The 26,718-nt window shown below is 45.0% G+C and overlaps 1 long non-coding RNA gene across 1 annotated transcript in view; it reads left to right on the top strand.

Moving 5' to 3' along the window:
• Positions 1-26,718, top strand: part of LOC131494627 (uncharacterized) — a 371,492-nt gene that overhangs the window by 313,690 nt on the left and 31,084 nt on the right. Inside the window, exons 15-17 of the long non-coding RNA XR_009253501.1 lie at positions 1,724-2,025; positions 5,407-5,514; positions 19,257-19,367. This is a non-coding gene — a long non-coding RNA (uncharacterized LOC131494627). The remainder of the gene's footprint in view (positions 1-1,723; positions 2,026-5,406; positions 5,515-19,256; positions 19,368-26,718) is intronic.

Genomic DNA, 26,718 nt, shown 5'->3' on the forward strand with positions numbered 1-26,718 from the left:
CATATGCCATCCTTCTTCCTAGGCAAAAAGAACAACTCTCACTCCCAAAAAATTAGCTCTAAGGGAGGGAGCTGAGGCACTGAAGTGAGAGTCATAAAACCACTCATGGGTTTTGTAATCTTGGGCAAATCACTTCACTTCTTTGAGCCACAAGCATCCATATTTGAAAGGGTGGGACTGATGCTAATTGCGTCGTGTCCCTCCTCCCTCCACTCCCCATTCACTGTGAGAATCAAATGAGATAATGTCTGTGAAAGTGCTCTGTAAACCAGAAGCTATTATTATGAGGAGCCGACCCATTATTATTAAGAACTGGTTTTCCTGGTCCTCCCAGCTCTCCCTCCCTCTTCATTCCCTGCACTGGCTTAAGGCTGAAGCTCTGCAGAGGGATACCTTTGGGGCCAGAAATTAGAAAAATTCTGCTCTGCTTACCAAGAGAGTCTTCTGGATTGCTATGACTTGAGCTTGTGGAATCAAAGAAGAAGGATACAGGGTTCTGACACCAGAATCTTTCTTGGCTTGGCTTTTCAATTTTCTTTCTTTCTTTCTTTTTCTTTCTTTCTTTCTTTCTTTCTTTCTTTCTTTCTTTCTTTCTTTCTTTCTTTCTTTCTTTCTTTCTTTCCTTCCTTCCTTCCTTCCTTCCTTCCTTCCTTCCTTCCTTCCTTCCTTCCTTCTTTCTTTCTTTCTTTCTTTCTTTCTTTCTTTCTTTCTTTCTTTCTTTCTTTCTTTCTTCTTTCTTTTTCTGGGCCTCATGCCCAGTGCAGGGGGGCTCCAACTCATGACCAAGATATCAAGACCTGAGCTGAGATCAAGCATTTGACACTTAACGACTAACCCATGCAGGCACCCCTTGGCTTGGCTTTTTAATATCTTAGGGGCAGCTACCATGTCAAGCTCCACCCAGTATCTGGAAAGAGAACCCAATTCATCCGGGTGTACTGGGGCTGCTTCCAGTGTGGGTGGACTTGGCAGGTGTGGCTCCTGATTTTTGTGGTTCTGTCCACTCTCTGTGTCCCATTGCCATTCTCTTGTTGGGGCTACCACCATGTCCCAGAGGCCTCCGCCTCCAGGCTTGCTCCCCCTTAGTCCACTCATGTGCCCAGCGACCTCTCTGAATGCCAATGTCTTCATATTACTTGTTGGCTTAAACCCTGCACTATGGGTCCACATAGCCCTCAAGGTAAAGTCCCATTGTTCTACCAGGGCTCCTGCTGAATTTTCTGGACTCACCATGACCTCTCACCCCCTCCTTCTTAACTCCTAAGTAATTCTGCTCACCCAGGACCTTGTTCTCTGTTACCACCTCCTCTTTCTGTAGGGCTCAGCTTTCTGTAGATGCCACCAGTTTATGAAGCTTACCCTGACTCCCCTGTAAGGTGCTCCCATCACATCTTGCTTTTCTCCTCTGTTATGGACTTTTCACCCTTAATTATCATCATGTATTAGGATCTGTCTCCTCCCAGAAGCTGGAAGCTCCGTTAGGCCAGCCGCCACCACGTTCTTGCTCAATCATAGCCATGGCACCTAGTCTAGGGCCCAGCAATGAATGAATGGGTGAATGGAGTGTGTGAGTCAGTCAGTGTTCCACACTTTGTCTCTGGGAGCTGGGGTGCCCAAAGGTCTTGGGTAAACTTCGGTGGGCTCATTTTAGAGAAGAACTAATATGTTCTGAAGCAAAGTCTGAAAACTTTGATGTGTTTCTTCTAGACCTTTCTTTCAGCAGGTGCTCAACATTTATTGAGCATAATCTGTGCTGGGCTCTGTGCTGAGCATTTTACAGGAGTTGGTTCCTTTGATGTTCATGAGCATGCACAGAAGTGGATGCAGTTATTATCCTGCCTGTGGTTCAGAGAGGTTGAGTCACTAGCCCAAGGTCACACAGCCAGCAGGTGAAAGAATATTCTTGAGCCCAAGTCTGGTTTCCTCTAAACTCATGCTTTTCATTACTATACCTGGATGTAAGGGTTTTGTTATCCGAAAGACCTGGGTCTCAATTTCCAGAACTTACCAGCTGTGTGAACTGAGGTAAGTTAGTGTATCTCCTTGGACCCTATCCGTTAGTAGTGTTCTGTGAATTAAACGAGGTCATGTTTGTAAAGTGCTTGCTTTTCAGTAGGCTCCCACGTTGAGCTTCCTACCTGGTGGGGAACTTAACCATTTGTTGAGGCAGGTTAATTAACACATCCTTTGACAGTTGAGTCCGTGGGAAAGTACTTTTGCACAGTCGGCAGAAGTCTGCCGTCCTTCGGTCATACCAGCTCAGGACCGTTGGAGGCAGTTCTGTTCCTATGCTACAGGCTTCTCCCCAGCCACTGAGGGCATCTGTCCTGTCCCTATTCCTGCTTCTAGAGCCTCGCTTCTCTGGGGAGGACAATTTCAGTCAGTCCCTCCACACCTTTCTCATGGAACAAGGCTTGAAGTCTCATTATTCACCCAACTGCTAGTCTAGAACAAGACCCACTGCTTCTGCACCTCCTTAGGTAAAGGCTGAGACAAAGACACTGCAGTGAGGATACTTCCAACAGCATTGATTGCGTTTGTGAGAAATTTGGAGAAGAGGATTAAGAGGTTCAAACTTCCAGTTACAAAATAAATAAGTCATGAAAAGTATAACATACAGAGTATAGTCAGTAATACTGTAATAACATTGTAGGGTGACAATGAGAGGACCACATAACATACAGAGTTGCCCCATCGCTACGTTGCACACCTGAAACTAATATAACATTGTATGTCAGCTCTACCTCAATAATAAAAAAAGTTAAAAACATCTTAATGTAACCACTTAAATATTCAACGATAGGGGATTAAATGGTAGGGATACAGCATGTCCGTAGTCCATATGAACAAACACTAAGTGGCCACAAAGAACAGCTAGAGGAACAAACGTTTATTGATGCAGGAAAGTGGTTACGGTGTCTGGACAAATGTAAAAAGTAAATGTAGAATGCAATGCACGATCCCCAATTTTGAACAACAGTATTCATCTCTGTATGAAAGAAAATCTGAAAGTATTTAAAAGGGTAAAAGTGCTTATCTCTGGGTCATGAGGTTATGGGGGATTTTCTTCTTGTTCTAAATTTTCTATTGAGGGAGGAAGTATAGCTTAGTGGTTATGAAAATGGACTTCAGAATCAGGCCAACCTGGCGTTGGTCTATTTTCTGCCACTCGAGAGCTTTGTCACCTTGGTTTCATAATTTGTAAAGTAAGGAGACTAACAGTGCCTCGTCTTATTGTTGCTGAGGACATGATGAGACTGGTTTTGTTTCTGGAATGTTTAATGGGTGCCAGCTCTCTGCTAAGCAGTTGACTTGCATATTCTCTATCATGATCTCCGCTCTACAAAGGAGGGAACTATGTCCAGGGAGACTAGGAACCTGTCTTCGGTCCTACATGAAAGGGGGTGAGGACTTTCCCCATTCTCAGCACCTGAACCCCTTCAAGGGTGCTGAAGTTCAAATCTGTCCTGTCATCCACATCTCCCTGCTGACTCATTCTGGACCCACTCTGACTAAAATCCCCAGACATTTTCATACTGGTCGTGTCTCCATCCTCTACTTGTGCTTTATTGATCTCTCTCTTTTTTGTTTTTGGACTTGAGTGAACTTATTATGGAGCTGACAGGTGGATGAGAAGCCTGAGCATTCAAATCAAACCATTAACTATGAGGAAGTCCAAGAATAAGCCTTGTAATTTGGTAGTGAGAAGTTGCTGATCACACCTACACACACTGGAGAGCCCAAGGGGGAGTAAAATGCATGAGCTTTGCATTTTCCTTTTCAACTCAGCCGGAAAGAGCAACCTCTCCTGATGTGAGCATGTAAGTGGAGAGACCAGGACAGGTCTAGGGAGGTGTCATTGGCAGAGCTCCCCGGACACAGTGGTCATTGGAACTGAGTGTGCGACACACCTTTAAAAGCAGGAGCTTGGGTGCCTGGCAGATTTGAGTTGTGACTCCTGCTTTGTCACTCATGGGCTGTGTGGCCCTGAGCACGTGATTCAGCCCTCTGAACTTCATTTTCTCATCCTCAAAATGTAGCCAGTGGTGCTTATTTTGTGGACGTTGCAAGAGGATCAATGTGAGATCATGCAAGTGACAGGCTCCACTGGTTCTGCGACCAATTTTAGTGGTGGTACCTCTTCTCTGGAAACCTTGCGTTCCCCACTGACTCATCAGTAAATGTGGAAGGATGGGAGAATCTGAGTCCCCAGAGGCTCCATGGTTGGAGCGGGGAAATCACACAGCACAGCATCTTAGTGCTGCTGAGGAAGAAAGAGAGCTCTTGAGGCCAGAGTGGTCCAAATACACCCTTTATCCTCATTTTGGCACACTTATTTTATCTTTTAAATTCTATAATCAATGTGTGTTTGTGGTGAAAAAAAAAAGAATCAAACTATTCAGAAGCATATAGAGAACATAGTAAACATTCCTTTTAATTGCCGTGCAATCCCGTTCACGTCTCCAGAGATGACCACTGTGAACGGTGTGTGTGTACCTTTCTCGATGTTTTTATTTTATTTTATTTTTACTAGAGATCTGAAACATACTCAAACACAGACTTCCTCGCCAGTGCTACGAATGTTTTGTGACTTGAATGTTCATGAAGCTTTCGTGAGGAAAATAAAAGGTTGGCTCAGGAGGACAGAAGGATGGGCTCCTCCATGTTTGTTGTTTCCCTCTAGCTTTGCTGCCCAGGGTAGATGTTGAGGAGCCTAGATGCTTAATTGGTTTGGAAATGGCTGGGGAGCCTCTTGACCCTTCTATAGTTCCACATGGCCCAAGCTTCTAGCTGCAGATCTTGGGCTGCTGCTTTGGAGGACCAACCATCTCCTGAAGGACTCGGTCCCTTTGGCCAGAATGATCCTTCCTCTTCCAAGAGGAAACAAGACAGGCCTAGGCGGAAATATGTGTCTGGATGACCAATTGCATGAGTCAAAGGTACTTGTGGAGATGACCAACGTTATTTTAGCACATATGCCATCCCCAGAGGAGGAAGGACAGCTGCTTCCGCTTTTCTTGTTTTCTTTTGAGAGGAGATGAAAGTCCTTCAGAGATGGTACTGGACCCCACACGGTGAAATGGCTTCTATTTAGGGGGTAACGTTGGTACCCATGCTCTTTATGGCTGCTCAGTTTTATACACCGTTCTTAATTGGGGTCAGTCGAAACACTCTTGGGAATGTTGGAGTACAACAAAGGTTACATGGATTCCCATTTTATAGCTTCTTCCCCAGCCCCACTCTCCCAAGCCATTTGCTGTGTAATGTGCTTGTCACTAAAGGCAGGGCACCAAGCCTTAGACTTGGTGGGCACCTCGCTGCTACTGCTACACTGATTTGCTCCCACTGTCTGTATTCTGATGACCTTAAATGTATTCATTTGCTCATCAGTCAAAATGTTTTCAGGTGATACTACTTGCTAGGCTCTGTGCTATGTACTGTACGTCGTGTGGGCACAAAAGAGGAAGTGACCAGTTGTCTGTAGACCTGCGGCAGGGCCAGGCTTTCAGCACGGTAGGTATTTGAAGAGATTTTCAAGTGAGGGATAGAATGTACCAGGCAAATGTGGTAGAAGGGCATTTCATGGAGGGGAAGCAGTGTTGACCAACATGGGTGATACGGGACCAGGGGGCAAGTTTGTTGGGGGTGAAACTCATGGCCCAGATGAACTGACCAGTACAAGTTGTCTTCCATAGACAAAAATCCCAAACATCATTAGAGAAGGATCTCTTTTCACTCTGTCAAACTTGAGTTGCTTTGAGCGCTGATTGACTCAGCAACGATTTACTCAACAGCTACTATTTGCTTTGCACTGTGCTGCATGCTAGGGATGTAATGCTGACCGTTTTCTTTTGGCAATTTTCCTAAAGGCCCAGTAAACAGTGTTAAAGTTTAACTTGGAAGTGATCGTTACTATCTTCAACCCATGACAAAGCATCTTTCTACTTCAGGGGCATCTACGGTGAGGCTGGCATTATTCTTTAAGCTCTGGACAGTGCAAGGGAGAATTTGACACACTTCTTTCACTGTCTTCTCGGAATACTAATCTAGATATGAACGTGACTCATTGTTTTATCTATTGACAATATGTCAGTGTGACCACACCCTGTCTTGTGATGGATAGTTTATGAATGCCTTTATAGAAGTCATAATCGTAGCTTTGAATGCCACTACTTGAAAGCTGTCAGCCCTTTTGTGCCATGAGGAGACAAGAAGTTTTATCAGACTGCTGGAGAAGAACAAGGTGGTCGATGTCCAAACTGTTACATTCTGATGCCTCCGTAAATAAGATGCCTGTGTCACAGTCAGCCCTCAATCAGAACAGCAATGAGATCTGCCCTGACGTCAGTGTCTCGCCCTTAACCCCTTCCCACCTTCACGTCCTCCTCCCTAGCTCCAGAGATTAAAAGGCAGTAAGCTGAATTCTGAACACCCTACCTTTAGTCTCACTCACCTCGGCTGAGTGGTCTCTCACCCACCTGTCAGTCTTCCAAAAAGACACACTTGTCCTCATTCTAGAATCTTCTTTGAATAGCCCTTTCACTTGTCACTTCAAGTGTCTTCTTGGTCGACAAAACTGCAAACCCAGACGGGCAATCAGGAATTAAGGGCAATGGTGGTTTGGGATTATTTCAGCTAATTGCTGTCCTATGTGAGAGATTGCATCATCTGTGACAGCTGGCCTGAGTAATCATCGCTTTCAGCAGCAAGTTTTCCCCTTTGGTGCAGGAGGGACTTTCAAGACTATTTTGACCAGTGTATCCTACAGAGCAGTAAATCTGAAAAGGGATTGCAGATATTTTGTTGTGTTTTTTGGTGAGAATTAAATAGGAAAAAGCCACCAAATTTCTAGTTTACAGTAAATGTTTGGTTTAGTTTAGGTGTTTTTATTTTCTAGAACCTGTGTATCCCTGATCCTCACACACAATGTTCGGCACTCAACTCCATTATTCTCCACTGTTGATGGCACATCCCCTGTGATGCCTTTCTTTTTTCTCTCCTGAATTTGGAGGTAGAGAGGGGGTGACGTGATTTGTATATGGTAACTCAGAACGCTGCACCAACCATTAGTTCTTTGCTGGCTGGGACACTGAGCTTTGGAGCATGCTGCGAGGTCTAAGTGGGCTTTCTGGGTATGCTGGGTTATGTCTTCATTTATACTAGAGTGGCAAGGATTGCTACCTTGAGTAAGTCAAGTGGGAGGAGTCTCTGGGCAGGGGACAGAATAGGGAATCAGATGTCCATGTATATGTCTCTTAGAGTTCTTTGGAAATACCGTGATTATAGCAGGTTCCCCCCTCCCCCCCGCCTTAAACTGCCAAGTACAAACCCAGAAAAGGAGGAAGTTAATTCACATTCTTGCTTTCTTCTACAGGCAAAAAAAAAAAAAAAAAAAAAAAATCACCAGCCTTTTCCCAAGGGCTCATTTTCCATCTCTGCTTGGCTCATCAGAGTATATTGTGAGCCAGTACAAAGACCTTGAGGGAGGAATGCTGTCCAGAGCTCACCTTTTTTTATCCCCACCTTCCTTTATGTGAAATTGGGCCACCTCCCTGCTAACCCCAGCCTGGGCTCTGCCTCTGCTCCCATGACGGATATGTTTCGAGTAGATGCAGCATGCTGGGCCACACAGGGAAGCTGCAGGGGGTGTCCAAGTTCACATGTCCTGCATTCCAGGCGAATGTTTTTGACATTGAGCAATGGAATGACTCTGCCAGGTTTAGGTCTGTCCGATTGGAATGCAACCGAAAAGGAAAGTCCCGGAGTGATTCAAATCCTCACCTCCCCACAACCCCTGCTTGTTTTTTTTTATTTTTTTATTCTTTTTTAATTCTCCAATGACAAACTCAGCCCAGCACTCCTACTGACCCTCAGCACTTGTTGGTGCTGATAAGTGCAACTTCCCAACAGATAGGACTACAAATCATAATATTTCGTTGAGTCATGTGTACGCCGAGGCTCTTTCCCAAACATTGCATCAGACTCATAATGGGCAGCTCCCAGGACTCTGCTGGATGACACTGAATGTCCAGGAAAAGCTCAGTCCATTTCTCGAAAAAATGTACTCTCACTCTCTCCATCTGCCTGGTTGTAATATCCTGTTCTTGAGAAAGCTGAACCCCTGGAGGGAGCAAAGGCACAACCGGTTTTGCAGATAAGTTTGAAAAATAGGACTATTGGCCTTTCCCACCCACTCTGGTCTCTTAGCAACAGGACAGCTGATGGGATCCACTAGGGAAAAAAACACAGAACATGTGGGGGAGCCTGTCTGAATTCTTGCCTGCAGTCTGATTTATTTAAACCTTCCTGCATTCTTAGGAATGAAGACCCAGGAGTCACGTCATGGGAGCATTCTCCTGCCCTTCTTGTGACCTCTGTGAATGAGCAGATAGGGGAAAATCTCAGAGTGAGGTGGACATTCTTCCTCTGTAGGAATCTGCCTTATCTGAGACGGCCATTTCCTTCGATTTGGAGAGTAACCGTTTGAAAACTTGGGAACATTTATAGAGAGAGCTGGGGTGAGGTGGAAAGAGCATAGGACTGGGTGTCTGAGTCCCTTGGTTCTAATAGAGACTGTCTTCCCTTCCCTGTGGGACCCCAGGCATGAAACCCCTGGTACATTCACCTCCACCCCGTTTGGCTTTCTCATCTGCAAAGAAGGGAGCTGAATTAAATGTTCTCTAAGGTATCTTTCAGCACTGAGTCGGCGTGTGTGTGTGTGTGTGTGTGTGTGTGTGTGTGCTTGTGTGTTGTGTCTGTGTGCATTCACAGAAAATTTATATTATGTCATGTATCCATCTGATTCTCTCTCTTGAACTTTTGAGTCATTCAGTCATAGAACACGAATTTTGAGGCCAGGAGTGTGTTCTTAACCGCTCTCCTTTACTATTGGGATGTGTACACAGAGATGCTCTGTGGTTGGTATTCTATGTCACATCTGGCAATCTTTATGCCTACATCTATTAATCTATGGGTATAGAATTGGGGAGATGCAGAGTACTAAGGCTTTAATACTCAGCGAGATCTGGGTTCACATTCTTTCTCTGCCTCTTACTAGTTATGTGGCATCAGGATTCTCAACTGTGAAGTGGAAATAATGAAGCCTATGTGATCAGGTTGCTCTGAGAATTAGGCAAAATGATGTGTGTAAGACAGCTGACAGTCTAAAACCCCTGCTACATAGTAAGTGCTCAATGAAAAGGGGAGCAGAGTCGAGATATGGATTGATGATAGGTTCTCTGATGAGAGGGACTTGCCTTATATCATGACTTCAGGTTGCTGGAACTTCTCAGTGGGGCTCTGCATCTAGGAGCACTAAATCGTAGCTAAGATAACCAGTGGAATGTGGCTCTGGTTGGCTGTTGCTTATGCAACTTGAATGGTCTTCAATCATTTTCAAAATGCAAACAATTGCATTTTAGAGCACTTTTTCTTTCTTTGGACAGATGTTCTGAAGTTGTTTCTCTCTCTATTCCTGTCTCTGTCTCTTTCCTTTTGTAGAGGAATTAATGCATAGCAGGTACCGGGCCAGGTGTTTTACATTCATTATTTCAACTACCCTTACAGCAACTCTCTCCAAGAGGTTTTGTCAGTCTCATTTCACAGCAGAAGATCTTGAGGTTCAGAAAGTAAGTCATCCAAGACCACTGTTAAGACCTCAGCTGTTAAGTGACAGAACAAGAATTTGAAGTCCCATTCCCCTGACTGTTAAAATGGGAGGGGACCTGGGAGAGAGATCAATTCATCTTTTGTCTTGACTGTTGAGCCCACTTCTTTGGGGGGAGAAAAGCCACCTGCTCCATCTACTCCCTCATTAGTGCTAGGGGACTCTGAACACTTACTGTGTTCCTGGCTCTGCTAAGTCCATTATACATGATCCTGTTTGGTGCCATTAACAACCTTACAGGGTAGATGCTAATTATTAGACCCACGCAACAGAGGAGGTCGTTACTGAGGTGAGGTACTCTGGCTCTAGACTAAACTCTTCTCACAAGATAATCTACTAATTTTATCAGGGTTAACAAGGGCACATGGTCTCTATTACTCTTGGGAACGTTATCTGTAACTTTACTTCTGCTCTTTTTTGGTGGTTTCCATAACTAGTTTCTCCTTGTCCCCAAGAACAACAGTGGACATTGAAGGTATGTAAGCTATTGAATAATAGGCCAGTAGAGTTTCAACACTGCAAGGCTTCTTCAGTCTTCAGGCGTCAAATCGTCCAGTAGTTTTATAACAGTGGGACATGACCTGTTCAGTGGGTTGTAAAAACAACTTACTAGCACGTGATCAGTATTCCAGAAGTGAAATGAGTAGGATAGAAAATATAGAGTATATTGCACTCAGGGTGAAATGGTATCGAGAAAGTTGCCTCAGTTACCTCTGTGCGTGTGTGTGTGTGTGTGTGTGTGTGGGTTCTGGGTCACTATGTAAAATGCATTTCTTACTGATGGCCATCTTTGTCCAAGTTTGAAAAGCATTGGTTTCATTAAGTGATTTTCAGATTTTGTTCCACGGCATCCATGGAAGCTTCAGATACCTTAGGGGAAATTGGAATGGAGAAGCTGAGTAGGGAGAACTTCGGGAATGTCCCCTCTTCTGATGAAAGGAGTCCCATGTTTATCTGGTTCTCATGTTGGATTTTCATAGGATATTTCATCTTTTTTAAAAAAGACTCTCCTATGGGGTGCCTGGGTGGCTCAGTTGGTGAAGTATCTGACTTCTGCCCAGGTCATGATCTCCCAGTTCTTGGGTTCGAGCTCCGTGTTGGGCTCCTTGCTGACAGCTTGGAGCCTGGAGCCTGCTTCAGATTTGGTGTCTCCCTCTCTCTCTGCCCCTGCCCCGCCCATGCTTTGTCTCTCTCAAAAATAAATAAAACATTTAAAAAAATTTTTTTAAAAAAGACCCTACGGAAAAGAAAAGAACTGAAGAGCCACTGATTTACCTCATTGGATTTGTGTTGTATTGAGTATTGATTCACTCTTGCGTGACTTCATATGGCAACCAAGGGGCAGCCGTTTGCCCAGTACTGTGATGGTTGCCATAAAATATACAGCAATGTTGGCAAATGGGACCATCGCTGTCCTTAAATGGTTGTTATAACTAACCTGATAACAACCTGCTGTTTACACCAGATACGGCAAGGAAATAGCTGAAGATGTTCAGAATTTGGAAATTTCCTTAAAAAGGTATAGACAGTTGTTACAAGAAGGGAAATGGAAGGATCAAAGGTGGCTGTAGCAATGGAGATAAAGGAAATAAAGAAGGATTGTACTTTGGTTCAGACCAACAGCATAAATGTAAGTGCAGTATGAATTTGCTTGACAATGTTCGTGAATCAATGTCTGAGGTTGTTACCTGACTTCTCACTCTGTAAGTCAACAGCGTGGCGCAGGCCAAAACCCAAAGTAAGCCTGACTACGTGCAACGCATTCATGGCCATGGAGTACGGAGTACCTGTGTGAGCGGAGACTGCGAAAATGGCCACAGCCCTTTGCAGCTTTTCCCATGTGAGGGTAGAGTCCATTATGTCTATTTCCCTGCTTCTTGATTTTTGAGTTGACCCTTTTATTAGCTTTGGCCAATAGAATGTGGCAGAAGTGATCCTGTGCCATTTTGAACCTACTCCTCAAGCATGCAGCCTCCATTCTTGAACTCTTAGACCCTGATACAGACATGCAAATAGGCCCTAGTTAGCCTTCTGGAGGAAGATAGACAATGGGAGAGAGACTCCAGGTACCATAGCCAAGGCCATCCTAGACCTACCAACCTCCAGCTGATCTGCCAGCTGATTGCAGACACTTGAGAAAGCACAGATGAGTTCAACCAGGCCCAGCCCAGACCAGAATAACTGTCTTGCCGACACACAGGATCATGAGCTAACTTTTGGAGTGTTTTATTAGGCATCAGATTCTAACAGATGCATGGACCATCCTGCACAGGCAAATCCACACTGGAAGACACATGACCACATCTACCAAAAATATTAGCTAGAAATGTTAACAAACTACAATGTGTTCAGGTCAGGGTGAGGATAAGGGTTCTAAAAACCTGCTGGATAAGAAATTAAGGAAGCTTGGGAGCCTGGGTGGCTCAGTCGGTTGAATGTCCCACTCTTGATTTTGGCTCAGGTCATGATCCCAGGGTTATGGGATTGAGCCCTGCATCGGACTCTGCACTGAGTGTGGAGCTTGCTTAAGATTCTCTCTCTCTCTCTCTCTCTCTCTCTCTCTGTCTCTCTCTCTGCCCCTCCTCTCTGCTTGGGCTCTCACCCTAAAAATTAAAAAAAAAGAGAAGTTACATAAGCTTAATCTGGAAAGTAAGGATGTTTATGGGAACATGAGCTCTCCATTTTGAGACTTGACATTAATGGGAGAAGTGGGATGAATTCTTTGAAACTTCTGTGGTTGATTGAATATTGGCTGTAACTTCTCCCATTCCATCTATTCCTGCCACGGCCTTAGGGTAAGCAGAGTATGGTCTTCTCTTAAGTACTTTCTTTGACCTTGGGCTTGGACATGTGACTTGATCTGGCCAATGAAGTGTAGGCAGAAGTTACGGAGCATCTGCAGCAGACTCATTCTCCTATAACTTCTGCCATCACCATAATAACCGGATTTCCCAGAGGAGGATGAGAGGCTTGTGGAGCAGAACCCCCTCCCCCACCCTGCAGCAAGCAACAGAGCTTTCCCAGCTCCCCCCTATATTATGAGTGAAAAGTTAATGTTTATTGTTATATGCTCCTGGGGTTTTAATATTGATTCATATCTAGTAATAATTGACCAAAGTACTTCTGAGATTAAAATTAAGACCAAGGGGTATCTGTGTCAAGGAAGGAGACTTATTTAAGGACAAATCTCTTTGCTAAAGAAGAGAACTGTCCTAAAGTAGAACACATGGAGAAATTAGGAGTTCTGTATCCATGGAATATTCAATCATCGGGAAGCTGTAGATGGTGTTCTTAGAATGAGAATCAGACTTTCGTTTCAGAGCAACTGAGATGCTCAGCAATTTGGAGGATGGTTAGCAGATAATTTCAGTTGTTTTTTGCCACAGAGGAAGGGTGAGTGTGCAGGAGTAAGCATGTGTGTGCAGGGAAGGTGTTGGTTAAGAGGGACAAACACTGTGGGAGCTTTGAATGCCCACTAAGGTGTTGACCTCTGATTCAAGTCTGCGCACATTTGTTATTCAACCTGGAACCTCTCCCTCTTTCCTCTGAAGTTCCACTTATTCCTGAAGTGCCAGCTTAAGTCTGGCTTTCTCTCTGGGAAGTTCACCTGACCTTTCCAGCCTCCAGGGACCAACCCATCTCTGGAGTCTTCATCTTGGCTGCCTTGTCTTTCTCCTTGAATTTTTCCAGGCTGAGATAGATGTTTCTCACATGCTCACATAGGGTTTCCTCAAATTAAGGACCTTGCTGCTCTGGAATGTGGTCTTGCCTCTCTCTTTAGAACTGAGAGCTGGTGGAAGGCAAGAACCATAGCTCATTCACCCAGCACCCCCTCTATCTACCATAGTGCCTGGTACATCTACATGCTCAGTAAATATTTGTGGAATGAATGGATGTGGGTTTCTTTCATCTTTTTGGTGCAACTGTAAACTCCTAAAGGCAGTTGCTACATTCCCATAGTGTTCCAAGGCCTGTGCATTTGTTCATTCAACAAATATTTGATGAATGAGTCTAACCCAGGCTTACAGCACCCTATGCCACCTGGTTCTCTACGATATAATTTCATGTAACTTCCCTTCACTCACTCACTGATCTGCTCAAGCCATACTGGCTTTCCTCAGTTCTGTGAACCCTTAAACCTCATTCCCACATCAGGGCTTTTGCAGTCCCTTTGGCTACAATCACTTTCCCTTGGTCTTCTGTGGCTTCTGCCTTCTTGTTATTCCAATCACAGGTCACCTCTTTTGAGAATCACGTGCCGAGTGACCAATCCATGGCACCACCCTGCCTCTCTCCATTGTGTCTTTCAATCCCAATTCTCTGCATGACGTTCATGACTTTTGGATAATTATCTTCCTTCCTTCCCTCCCTCCCTTCCTTCCTTCCTCCCTTCCTCCCTCCCTCCCTTCTTTCCTTCCTTCCTTCCTTCTTTCCTTCCTCCCTCCCTCCCTCCCTTCTTTCTTTCCTTCCTTCCTTCCTTCCTCCCTCCCTCCCTTCTTTCTTTCTTTCCTTCCTTCCTCCCTCCCTCCCTTCTTTCCTTCCTTCCTTCCTTCCTTCCTTCCTTCCTTCCTTCCTTCCTCCCTCCCTCCCTCCCTTCCTTCCTTCCTCCTTTCTTTCCTTCCTTCCTTCCTCCCTCCCTTCTTTCCTTCTTTCCTTCCTCCCTTCCTTCTTTCCTTCCTTCCTCCCTCCCTCCCTTCTTTCCTTCCTTCACCAGCATGCTTATTTATTGATTGATGGTCTCTCTCAGCTAACATGTAAGCTTCGTGACAACAAGTATCCTTTTGCTTTCACTCAACAGCTGTATCCCTAACATCTGATAAATATGTATTGAGTGAATGGAAGAATGAATGAGTGAATGAATGAATGAACATGGGTCCAACACTCAGCTCTGCATTGTGAATACCGTGGGAAGAGAATAGACAAGGATCTTACCGTCAAGTATTTTATAATTTTTGCTGAATGATCAACGTATACCTGGTACAGCAGAGAAACCAAAACCAAACCAATAAATGCTAAACACAAAACAGAACAGATGGGAGTGTGTGTAGCTCAATGCATGTACTGAAGCCTCAGCTACTTTCTGTGAAATGAGGACAATAATGCCTCGTTTGCAGGTTTGCAAGGAAGGTGAAGTGAGATAATGAACAGGCACCACTCAACGTGTGGCACATGGCTCTCGTTCTGAGAATGGTATTCTCCGAACACCAACCCCAGTTTCCCCCCAACGAGTGCAATGAAGCATATTAAGAAGCTTATGTTGGTCTACCTATCTGATCCACTCCAGAGAACCGAACTTCAATTCCAAGTATGGCTTCTGGGCTTAAATCCAGTTACGAAAATGTTTCTGTCCCAGGTCCTTCCAGAGTGTTAACGGGGGAAGTGGAGCGATTATGGTTCCTTTGTGCACCATGGGCTTCTGTTAGCTGCTGTTCTTGAGCTGGGTGGTGGGGAGCTACGTGATAATTGGGTGCAAACCACAGCAAAAGCACGAAGAGTCAGGGAATGCTGGACACAGGGTGGGTCTTCCACAGAGGTGTGCCGATAACCGCTGGTGTTGCCAGAATTCCCTCCATGGAGAGTCAGTCCTTTTGTTTCAATCATTGCTGGATGGAATAAAAATAAGAACAACCGTTAACTCCAGCAGTCATTTAAGCGGGTCGAGTTCAATACTAACATCCAAAACAATTATGGTAGTGAGTGGCCAGCACTATGATCAGGTCTCAGGAGGGTGCTTCCTGGAGACTGGGTGGCTGAGTGTCTAGTGAGCCAGATCCCGCAGAAGCCCTGGGGAAGGGGCAAGTTTGGCCAGTGGAGGGGCAAGGACAAGGACAGTTACACAACAGAGCTCCCAGAGTGAACTGTTATCTGTGTCTAATCTGTCCTCCCCTCCCCGCTCCACCTACACAGATGTGCCCTTTAAATATTTATTTGCCCACCTTTGCGGTATGTGCTAGACTTTGTCTCAAAAGTCAGCTTGATCCCTTTGAAGGTGTTTACTAATTAGATCAGCCTGGGAAGTTAGGCAACTTCAGATAAATTTATCCTGTGTGAGGTAGTCCCTGGGCACAAGACCCCTAAACAGCCTGGGGTGGGGGGGTCAGCTGCCGCTTTCCTGCTTCCTTCCTTTACTGGAGGAAGTCCTAATGATTGCCCAATTAAGCTGAATGGCACTGCCTCTTTTTTTCTGCCATTAGCCCCTGACACAAGTCTGAGGCAGGCAGCAGAGTGGCTGGAGCCAGAAGGCTAAATGCTCTTAGCAAGCACAATTATGGATCAGTTGCGTGCTGGGCTCACTTTGACATAATCCACATGAAATTCTTGCTTAGTGATACAGCATCTGGGCCGTAGGTATTGACTCGATTGTGAGCTTGGCTTGAAAGGGAAATTGCTGCTGCAGTAATTCAAGTTCAATAGACCCGCAGGTCACTGCCCTCAAATATTTAAAAATAATATTTGCTTCAGGAGAATTTGGGCACGTGCATGAGTGTATGTGCGTGGGGCGTGTGTGTGTGTGTGTGTGTGTGTGTGTGTGTGTGTGTGTGTTTGGGCATATATATCCAGCTGAAAGAGCTTCTAGAAGAGGCGAAACATAAAGTGAGGGGGAGAACTTTATTATGCTGGGTCCGAAGGCAGCCTCAGTGTATGTATGGTCAGATTCATCTGATTCCCTTCAGTCACCTCAGCTATTGTCACCGTTGTGATAGGCCGGGAGAGAAAGACAGCTGATGATGGCTGCCGGGACTGCCTGTCTTAGGTCTCAGAGGATCCCCTTAGAGAGTTTTGCTTCAAACGCCTTTGCTTGTTCCAAGAGTAAGGCCAAGTGCTTCCTGCTCCGTGGAGCCCCCTGGGAGAGCCTGAGAGCATGCAGAGTGACGCCTGGCAGCCTGTGACAAAGCCATGGGTGTCCGTAGGCTTTGCCTGGCATAGCCCGCCTCTCCCCTACAGAGCCAACAGCACTGCTCTCTGTTTCTGCGAGCCCTTGTTCACACGTCTGCCACAGTCCGTAATTAAGACTGTTAATATGTTTACCGTGAAGCTGGGAGTACCTTAGCCTTGTAACATAGCACTGTGACCTATGTCTGGGTCCACAACACGTATCAAATAACCAAACGGACACATTTCACAGGGAGAGCTGAGTTTCTTCTTGATGTTACTAAAACATGCTGCCTCTCTCAATCAAAAGGAATGCAGTTTGCCTGAAGTTAGCATTGGACAGAGAGACTGGGGGCCACATGGTGTCAGAGGACACAGCCGGCCATGTCAGCATCTGTCTGTCCCTGGGAGATTTGACTTTCCGTCTGGGGAGGGCGACTTCCCTTTTGATCCTTCTGCCACCATCACACCGTCCTCCAGTGTTAGGCTTGCTGATTAACACTTTGGCCCTCAGATGCTCCGCCCCCCCCTCCCCTTCCCGTGTTTCTGTCATTTGGGAGTAGATCTTAGTAGTTAGAATCTCTAGGGTCAAACTGCCTGAATCTGAGTCCCATCCCCCCATGAACAAGCTGTGTGACCTTGGGAAGGCTACTCATTTCTTTGCAGGTCCTTGCCTGCTTCCTCAACACTAAAGTGGGGTTCTTGAGGTTGAGAGGCTAAGCAGAGATCTTAAGGGAGCGTCTGACTTAGCATAAATGCTCAGGATTGTTAGCTATTTCTTCCTGCAACGTGAAAATGATCCCGTCCATCTTGGCAACCGGGGGGGGGGGGGGGCGGAATTAGAGATAATGGATAATGGATACAAAGTGTCTGGCCCCCAAATGGTAGTTATGACTATCGTTATTATTAGCTCCCCCAAACAGATCAAAATATAGAAAGATTTGATCACTTCCTAAGGGATTGCACAAAGAAAGTGACCCAGTATTCAGCTTTGACCTTGACATCTCCTTCCCTGACTAGTTCACTGTTAAGAATTACAGATCTCATACACTTTTGAGAAGATTACCAGGGAACAAAAGACCCAGGAAGAAAATCTCTCTCTCTCTTTTTTAACGCTTAATTGCTAAGATACACACCCTTTCTCTTGAGGGACTGACCACAGGAGGGATTTTCCACTTCGAAAAACATCTTCTCCCTTACTCTCAAGGCTTCACCTTTGCCTAACTTTTTTATTATTATTATTATTATTATTATTATTATTATTATTATGTTTATTTTTATTTTTGAGAGAGAGAGAGTGTGTGTGTGACCAGGGCAGGGGCAGAGAGGGAGACACAGAATCAGAAACACGCTCCAGGTTCTGAGTTGTCAGCACAGAGCCCTACGCTGGGCTTAAACCCACAAACTTCAAGATCACGACCTGAGCTGAAGTCGGACACTTAACCTACTGAATCGCCCCTGCCTAACTTTAGAAATGCCAAGTTTTTGGGGCACCTGGGTGGCTCAGTTGGTTAAATGTCCGATTTTGGCTCAGGTCATGATCTCACGATTTGTGAGTTCGAGCCCCACGTCGGGCTCTATGCTGACAGCTCGGAGCCTGGAGCCTGCTTCGGATTCTATGTCTCCTGCTCTCTCTGCCCCTCCCCTGCTCATGCTCCGTCTCTGTCTCTCTCAAAAACAAATAAACATTAAAAAAAAAAGAATTGAAGAACTGCCAAATTTTAAGTCAATCCTACCACCATGATAGCAATTATACACCAAGCCATCCCAATACCTCATGCCACGGGATTTTATTATATTAGTAATATACACATTTGTGGATATATCACCATAGTAATGTTTTATTTTTGAACAAAAACATAATACTACTCTAACAACTGTTTTTTGATCTTCTTTTCTGTACTTCATAATATATTATAAATTTCCTGCCAGATCAATGAAATGATTTTTACACCATTTTGAATACCTGCTATTATATAATATGATTATTCCATAATGACCTTAACAAAACCCCTATTTGTAGACATATAAATTGTTTCTAATGTTTCCTCATTGTAAACAACACTGTGATGAATATCCTTATACTTTTCCAGTTTCACATCTAATTGTTAGCATAGAAGAAGTCATCGGTAGTGGCATTTCTGTTTAAAGGGCATGCACTTTTTGAGGCATTTGATAAATTCTGCCTAGTTGTCCTTTAAAAGCCTTTACCAAGTCGATCCCCAAATAATCTAGAACAGCTTTCCATTAAAAAAAAAAAAATTCTTGGCACTTATAAGGAAGGATAATTTAGGCACACATCAGCAAGGGCAGAGGTCAAACAGAAGAATCTGCTGGAAGCCAACTCCCATGGGGGCTTTAGTTGCCCAGAGAGCTGAGGGGAACAATGTCTTTTTACCATCTTCACCCATGGGTACCACTGAGACGCCCCCTATGGCGGGAGCAGCTCCTGTCTGTAGGAGTTTTCATACATCCCAGTGACACTGGATTGTGGTTTCAGAAAGAAGCCATTTTTCTTAGGAAACAAGGCTAGGCGGTGGTGTTGGCAGGGGACCAGAGAAAAGGCAGAAGGTGGTGCAGGTGAAGAGGTGTGGGTTTTTAGTGGGATGTCACCAGCTGTTGTGACTTAAAACTCAAACACAGCCTTCAGGTGACAGCCTAGAAGAAGTTACTAGTTATGCTGAAGGCTGACTCGAAATCCTTCCTCCCTTGTCAGAGGAACTCAGCGGGTCTGAATGAATCATCATGAAGAAGCATAACTTGTTGAGGCTTCCCAAGACACGGAAAGGAATCTGGCCGACCTCTGTGTCGAAGCTTTACGAGACAGGTGGGTGCAACCGCTGATCTTTACAAAGGCGACTGTGGCTCAGAGTCTTGGGACTCCTCTGTGCCCTGTAAAGCTTTTATGAAACCTCTGTCATGCTCTTGGTAGGTCCTGTGTCATGAAGAAGGATGCTAAGCACAAGGAATATGCCATATATAACCTCTTCTAGGTTTCTGATCCTTCCAGGGAGGGATCTCAGCACTTTTTGGCTCTTGTCAAGAAACCAAATGGCTGAAACTAAGTGAATTGTTCACAGTGGTAAGATCTTGTTTGGGAAGAAGGGTGTAGCTTTATATAATTCTGGGGCTTATTGGCTTGGGTGAGAACTCCCTGGCATCTGCTGGAATTTGTAAGTGATGATGCAGGGAGGGAAATGGAGAAGTCAAGGCATTTACTGACCTAACACAGGCTTGTTAAAAAATACCAATTACATATATGCAGTGTCTCTGCATTAAAAAGAAAATATACACTGTCAGAAGAGAAAATGGGTTATTATTCACGGCTAATTCTTTTAAGTAAACATGGGAGTGTTCATACTTATGGCAAAGAGAAAAGTTTAGTAGAGATTCATGCAGCCCCATCATATATTTCTTGGGGCATCTATCTAGCAGTGGGACTTACTAGGTTTTCATTTTTCTCTATATTTCTCTTTCTGTTTTCCTCATCTCTTGTTCTACCATATGGGAGGATAGAAAACAACGACAATGAACAAAAAACAAATAGGACTTGGAATCAGATTACCTAGAGTCAAGTCACTGTGAGATGTTTGGCTTCTCTGAGCCTCACTTTTCCCATCTGCAAAATGGACACAATGAGACCTGCTTTGCTGTGTTTGTTCATTCACCATAGGTTAAATCGAGTATCAGTGAACCAGCTAGCAAAAAGATGAAACATTGGCTCCAAAGCTTAACATGGCTCGGTTTTTTAGATTTTTACTTTCTGTTTTAAAAACTCTTCTGGGGGCGCCTGGGTGGCTCAGTCAGTTGAGCTTCCGACTTCGGCCCAGGTCATGATCTCGCGGTCCATCGGTTTGAGCCCCGCATTGGGCTCTGTGCTGACAGCTTGGAGCCTGGAGCCTGTTTCAGATTCTGTGTCTCCCTCTCTCTCTGACCCTCCCCTGTTCATGCTCTGTCTCTCTCTGTCTCAAAAATAAATAAAAATGGCTAATGGGATAGGCTCCTAACTGGTGTCCTTGATTTGTTCTTTCCTTGCCAGCCTAACCTATACATAATATTTATTCATTCACTTAGCAAACATGTTTCATGTATCTGACAGTTTCCACCAACTCTAGTGGGTGCTGGACATGTGCCTAACTCGCTCAAATACCTCCCTCAGATTCGCATCTCTATTAATGTAAATATCAAGCCCCTTAACCTAGAGTTCAAAATCCCTGAGTAAAACTGTTTCAACCTGCTTTTTGATTCTGTCTCACGACCTACATCAGCTCTCCACGTTAGCTGGGCCGATCTCCTCCTTAGCTTTGCAGATGTCCTTCCGCCTTCCAGGAATGCTCTCTTGTCTCTATTTTATTTATTCCAACCTAAGGTTCAGTGCTGATCCCAGATGTTAATTCCCCTGTGGAATATTCAGACTGTGCCTCCTTGGGACCCTTGTCACTTAATATCTGAGGCCATATAATTCAAATGGCCGTGTAGCTTTTCAAGCATCCAGGAAGACAGTAAGATTTCAAGGTGGTTGAATGAAAACATAGAAACATCTTGACTCATTTGTTCTTGCATCATCCACAGGACCTCATATCACAGTGTCCTGCTCAACAAACACTTGTCTGTTTGTTGTTTGAGCCATGTAATGAAACATAAAAACTGGAACTAATGCACTGTTAGAATTATCCCAGTAGCCGATTGCTTCCCTCTCTTTTTTGGGGATGACTTCAGATGCCAGCTTGGTTCAGACCCTTCCTTATCTATGGTCCCCTCTCCAACCCGGCTACCATCATTCCTTCATCCCTCTTCAAAGTCCTCTTGCTATGGAAATACAGGGTCACAGGGGCTAGTAGCATTAGGTAGTTTCTACTGTTTAAAAGAAAAAAAGCTGATGCTTTGCCTAGGTATCTAGATCTGACTTACAATTCTGACTGTAAGCTGAGCAACCCTGGAAAAGCTGTCTTGCCTCTCTGAGTCTCGGGTTCCTCTTCTGTAAGATAGAATACATAAAACCTCTTGCAGGGGCAGTTGGAAAAAATAAATATGATGATATACATATACAGCACTCATTGCACTGCTCAATTCATACTAAATGCTTATTTAATCATTGATGTGATTGATATTCACCATAGATGCTAGAGTAGTCCACATCCTCTTTGCAGGAACCATTGGATTTATAAGGATGCGTATCAGTCCCGTGTGTGGTAGGCTCTCATAGATTTCATTTTGGGAGCTGGCCATATCCAGCCTTCCCTGCTGGTATAGGATCTCTTTTGTTTTGTAGTCATTTTTTTAAATGTTTATTTATTTTTGAGAGACAGAGAGACAGAGCGTGAGCAGGGGAGGGGAAGAGAGAGAAGGAGACACAGAATCCAAAGCAGGCTGCAGGCTCCGGGCTGCCAGCACAGAGCCCAACATGGGGCTCGAACCCATGAACTGTGAGATCATGACCTGAGCTGAAGTCAGACACTCAACCAAGTGAGCCACCCACGTGCCCCTCTTTTTTTTTGTAGTCTTGTTGGAGAGTAGTGGCCTCTACCTATCACAGACGTCAGACAGCTTAGACTCAGCCGTCATCCCTAGGCTGCCAGAGCTGAGCAAGTGTCTTGGCTTGGCCAGTTGGATGTTTCTGCAACCTGGCTTCTCAGGCTTGGGATCCTGGTGGTATGACTTCTGCTTTTGGGATTTTGAAGTATGAGTGTATGTCCAAAGCTGAACGGTCACTTAGAATTCATTCACAACAATGAAGGCAGCTTTGATGGTGTGTTCGGCTGTGTTCTTCCTTCTTCTTATGATATCGCTGTTGAGTTTCCTCCTCCTTAATCATCCAGACCACTGGGGTTCTTGTATTCTAAGGTCCTGTTGCTGTGAGCCTCATAAGCTTCCAGGAAGTCACTATCAGACCACCGCTCCCCCCCCCAACATCTCCAGTTTTTCTCCATACATAATATGAAACCGAGAACTGAGAATGACATTCTGTGCATCTCACGTACTTCTTTCAGTGACCAAGACTCCACAGTCCACTAGGCTGATCTTCAGTCCCACCCCCATGGTGGCTGAGTGGGTTCTTCTGCCCCCCTCATCCTTGTCGCTTGGCTTCCACTGTTTACTTTCTGAACCCTGAAAACAGAAAGAAGGTTGAGCTGCCCTCTAGCTAAGCCACTGGCTTTCACATCACCCCCGCTTCTGGCTTTGCAGAGTGGCACTGCTCACCTTGAATTGTTACCATGTTTCAATCCTTTACTCCTGCCTAGGAAGGGTGGCTCAGCCAATGAAACTGCACCTTTTCTTTCAACATCAGAACTTGTTTTCAGGAGACATGGGTTCTCATCCCACCTTGGCTGCTGATTCTCTTTATGTAACTCAGTTTAGCTCTTTGTCCTTCAGTCTTCTTCCCTCTAAACTAGGCTAAGTAGCAGCTGGAGGGGCAGTCTGGGGCAGAAATAAAATGATTGTCATGCCGGCATCTTTGTAAAGCAAGACTGATGTGGTGATGATCACCACGTAGTGCTATGAATATTTTTCACAATAACAGTGATAATAAAATCAATGGTGAGAATATTAGGAAGGACTGGGTGGCTTTGTGGGGTTTAGTTATTAATGGCAGAGGACTGTGCATTGATTGGCAGTGGCGGGGTGGGGGGGATGGCTAGGGGCTGGGGCCAAGCTACCATTTTTCTTAATCACGTAGTGACCTCTTCTGGGGAACAAAAGAGGCAAGCAGGGCCTCAGCACTGGGGGACCCCTTACACATCTGCTCTGAGGCAAGCAATGATAGCACAGATGGTCCCAGGGGAGAAACTCTCAGGGTAGATGTTTGCCCTGGGCAACCAAATGGAAAACAAAAACAAATGAACTGAAACTGAAAATCATTTGCTCAGGAGCCCTCCCTGAGAGAGATATCATAGAGCTGGTCAAACTTTGGGGGCCCATTCCACGCCTTGTGGTGAGGCCGTGGTCAGGCAAGCTGTCCACAACCAGGAACGTAAGATCAGCCTTGAGGGAGAATGGCTCGAAACAGGTCCAGATGGGAAATGTACTTTTGTGTATTCCTAAGTGGAAGAGAAAAGAAAGACTATCTCAGATATACAAAGCTAGGTTCAGAGTGAGGTCTAGTAGAGGAAGTGGCTTTTGCTCAATGGTCCTTTTTTGGAGGCAGGAGAGGGGCAAGCTCTTCCTATAGCCTTGCCAATTGGACTGAGAGTAAGACAAACCAGAAGAATGTTTGTTTGCTTGTTTGTTTTCTCCAACAAATGTCACCATATTCATCTGTTACTTCAGACTCTTGGAAGGAGAAAGAAGAACCTCCAGTAAGCCTTCTTGGTGACTCTAGCTACTACTGCAGTCCCCTTCTCTGGGTGCCTGCAGGACTTAAGCTGGGCTAGATGGCGGAGCATTTGATCAGACCTGGTCTGTGTTGGGCTGTCCTGTGCTACACATTCCCAAGAACACAGCCTTGTCCATGGCTTCCACATAAACTCATGGACAGCAAAGTGCAGGTTGACGGGAATCGTATTGTCCAACCTCTTGTTGGATGGAGTCAGAACAACTGGACTCAGAGAGAGGAAGGGTCTTACCCTAAGTCCAGGGACAGAAGGATGAGGCTCAGATTAGAATGGAGTCCTCCAACCAGTTAACAGTCATGCCCCCCCACTTCCCTCCAGCCCCCCCCCCCACATACTAGTTGACTAGCTTTATTATTAATGCTTGTGTACTAGGTTGACTAATAGTATGGTAGCTACAACTTGTTAAGTGACTACCGCATGCGAGTCTCTGTCCATTCATTTATTTAGCAAAGATTTGTTGACTATAATGTGCTAGACACTGGAGATAAGGGTAGTGAGGAAAAAGTCAAAAGCTCTGCCATTGCCAGTGATCTCATCTACAAAGATAAAATGAAAACTGCAATCACCAAAGCCCAGGGATCGGATGCTGTAAGAGGCCGCCATGATAGGGTGGAGCTTTTAGTCCGGGGAGAGCCTCTATAAGGAGGTGGCCACTGTATTCATACAGTTGCTGGGACCTCACATCCCTGGGCTATCCTTACGTCCTCTGATTTTCTTACGCCCTGCATCCTCCACCAGCAAATCTGGTTGGCTCTGCATCTGAAATATGTCTCACCAGTTGGTGCCATCCCTCTTTGTCCACACACCCCCAGTCTCTTGGGTGCATTGCTGGGACATGATCTCCATGCTTCCACTCTTGCCTCCTCACGATCAAATATGTTCAGACAATTTGGGGCCATAACTTTGTCCAGGTCTTATACAGGAGAACTTCTCAGAGGCTTTCATTTATGAAAATGCTAATCAATATGCTGAATCTCCAAGAATAGAATAGAGTAGACAACATATTGCAAACATATTTGGCCACAGCATGTTTTCTTATGGAGTATTTCACACAACTGCCGTCCCATAGAATGCACTCTGGATAACCCAGAAAATGTCTGTGAAAAGATATCATATAAAATTATTATTATCCCACATGATGACCCAATGGGGGATGGAGACACTCACAACAGTTTTGTTGAACTGGGAGTCAGGTTGAGTAAGTTTTAGCTGCAGTTAGCTACTTTTGAGCTCTGTGGCCTTGGGCAACTTATTTAATCATTCTGAGCCTGGTTTCCTCATCTGCAAAATGCAGATAATAATTCCCGTCCTGTCAACTTTGCCAGGCCGTTTGGGAGAATCCAGTGAGATGATGGACGCTAGAGAAGGGGGCATCCCTTTGCCCCGCGAAACCAAAGCACACCCAAACCCAGTGCCATTACTGTGCTACCAGGGAGGCCTGGGCAAACGTTAGTATTTCTGGTTATACCATCTCTGCATTTAGTCATGATCAAAGAGCAATAAATTAACATTTGGCTTATTTACTTGAGCAGCTGAGAATAAAAACCCAGGGAGTTGCTGGCCATGGGCTAGAAATCAAACAAAACAAAGAATTAATTGGAACTAAGGCTGTACAGAATGCCAGTCCGTGCCATGCACAGAAACAGGAAAGAAAAGCCAGGTGCCTGGACAGAGGATGTAAAGAGCAGGGATTGTGTGAAAAGTCTCGGGAGGTGAGAGAACTTCTAGAGAGAAGCTATGAGACTGTAGCTTAAAGATTGATTATCATCTCCACTAATGGTGTTGACACAGTGCCCTACACCGAGTCACTGAATGGCACTGGGGGTGGTAACTCAGTGAGGGTCAGTGGGGCAGTGTGGCAACTCCTAACTGGCAAAGCTCTGAGTCTTTGTAAGGTGCCCATTCAGAGTACCTGGTTCAGACCAGGTCCGCAAGCTCTGCTGATGTCTCCTTCCGGACCCAAACGCTGCCAGGTTCTCTTTTCTCTGGGGCTTCAGGCTATGACCGACCAGGTGAACTTGGGCTAAGGACACTGAACTTCCAGACAAATTCACACTCAACAAATACAACTTGTGTTTCTGGGCCAAGCCTCTGTTGGTGATGATGACAAAGATGATGATAGAATTAATAATGGTCATAAAAAATAGAACATCCAGGGGCGCCTGGGTGGCTCAGTCGGTTAAGCGTCCGACTTCAGCTCAGGTCACCATCTCGCGGTCCGTGAGTTCGAGCCCCGCGTCGGGCTCTGGGCTGATGGCTCGGAGCCTGGAGCCTGCTTCTGATTCTGTGTCTCCCTCTCTCTCTGCCCCTCCCCCGTTCATGCTCTCTCTCTGTCTCAAAAATAAATAAAAACGTTAAAAAAATTAAAAAAAAGAATAGAACATCCATATGGAAGCTTAGAAAGTCACTCATATCCAACCCCCTCAAGGGGGTTGGATAAATAAATAAATGGCCGGTGTTCTTTCATTTTGTTATGTGCCCACTTATCAGGAAGTTTAAATCCAAAGTACTTTCTCCACCTACCCCCAAACCTTAAGATTGAGGCAACAGTGCCCCAGGCAAGAACTCAATCGAATGAAAAAGGTTTCTGTTTGCACAAAGTTGTTTACCAGGATTACTAAGCAAACAGGAGAAATGGAACACAATGATAAAAACAATCTTTGGTGCTTTCCTGTGGGATTTTCTGAGGTCTTTCAAAGCATGTCCAGTGACTGGTGAAATTGACTTCTTGGAGAAAAGAGAAGAGGAAGGAAAGTGAACAAATTATCATGAATCTTGTCTCTTGTGGGTTTTAGGGCTGTAGCTGACCGTGGCTGCTCCCAGCCTTTGCTGAACATGAGTTTT

Source organism: Neofelis nebulosa, chromosome 14, assembly GCF_028018385.1.
Source record: "Neofelis nebulosa isolate mNeoNeb1 chromosome 14, mNeoNeb1.pri, whole genome shotgun sequence".
Lineage (NCBI taxonomy): Eukaryota > Metazoa > Chordata > Mammalia > Carnivora > Felidae > Neofelis > Neofelis nebulosa.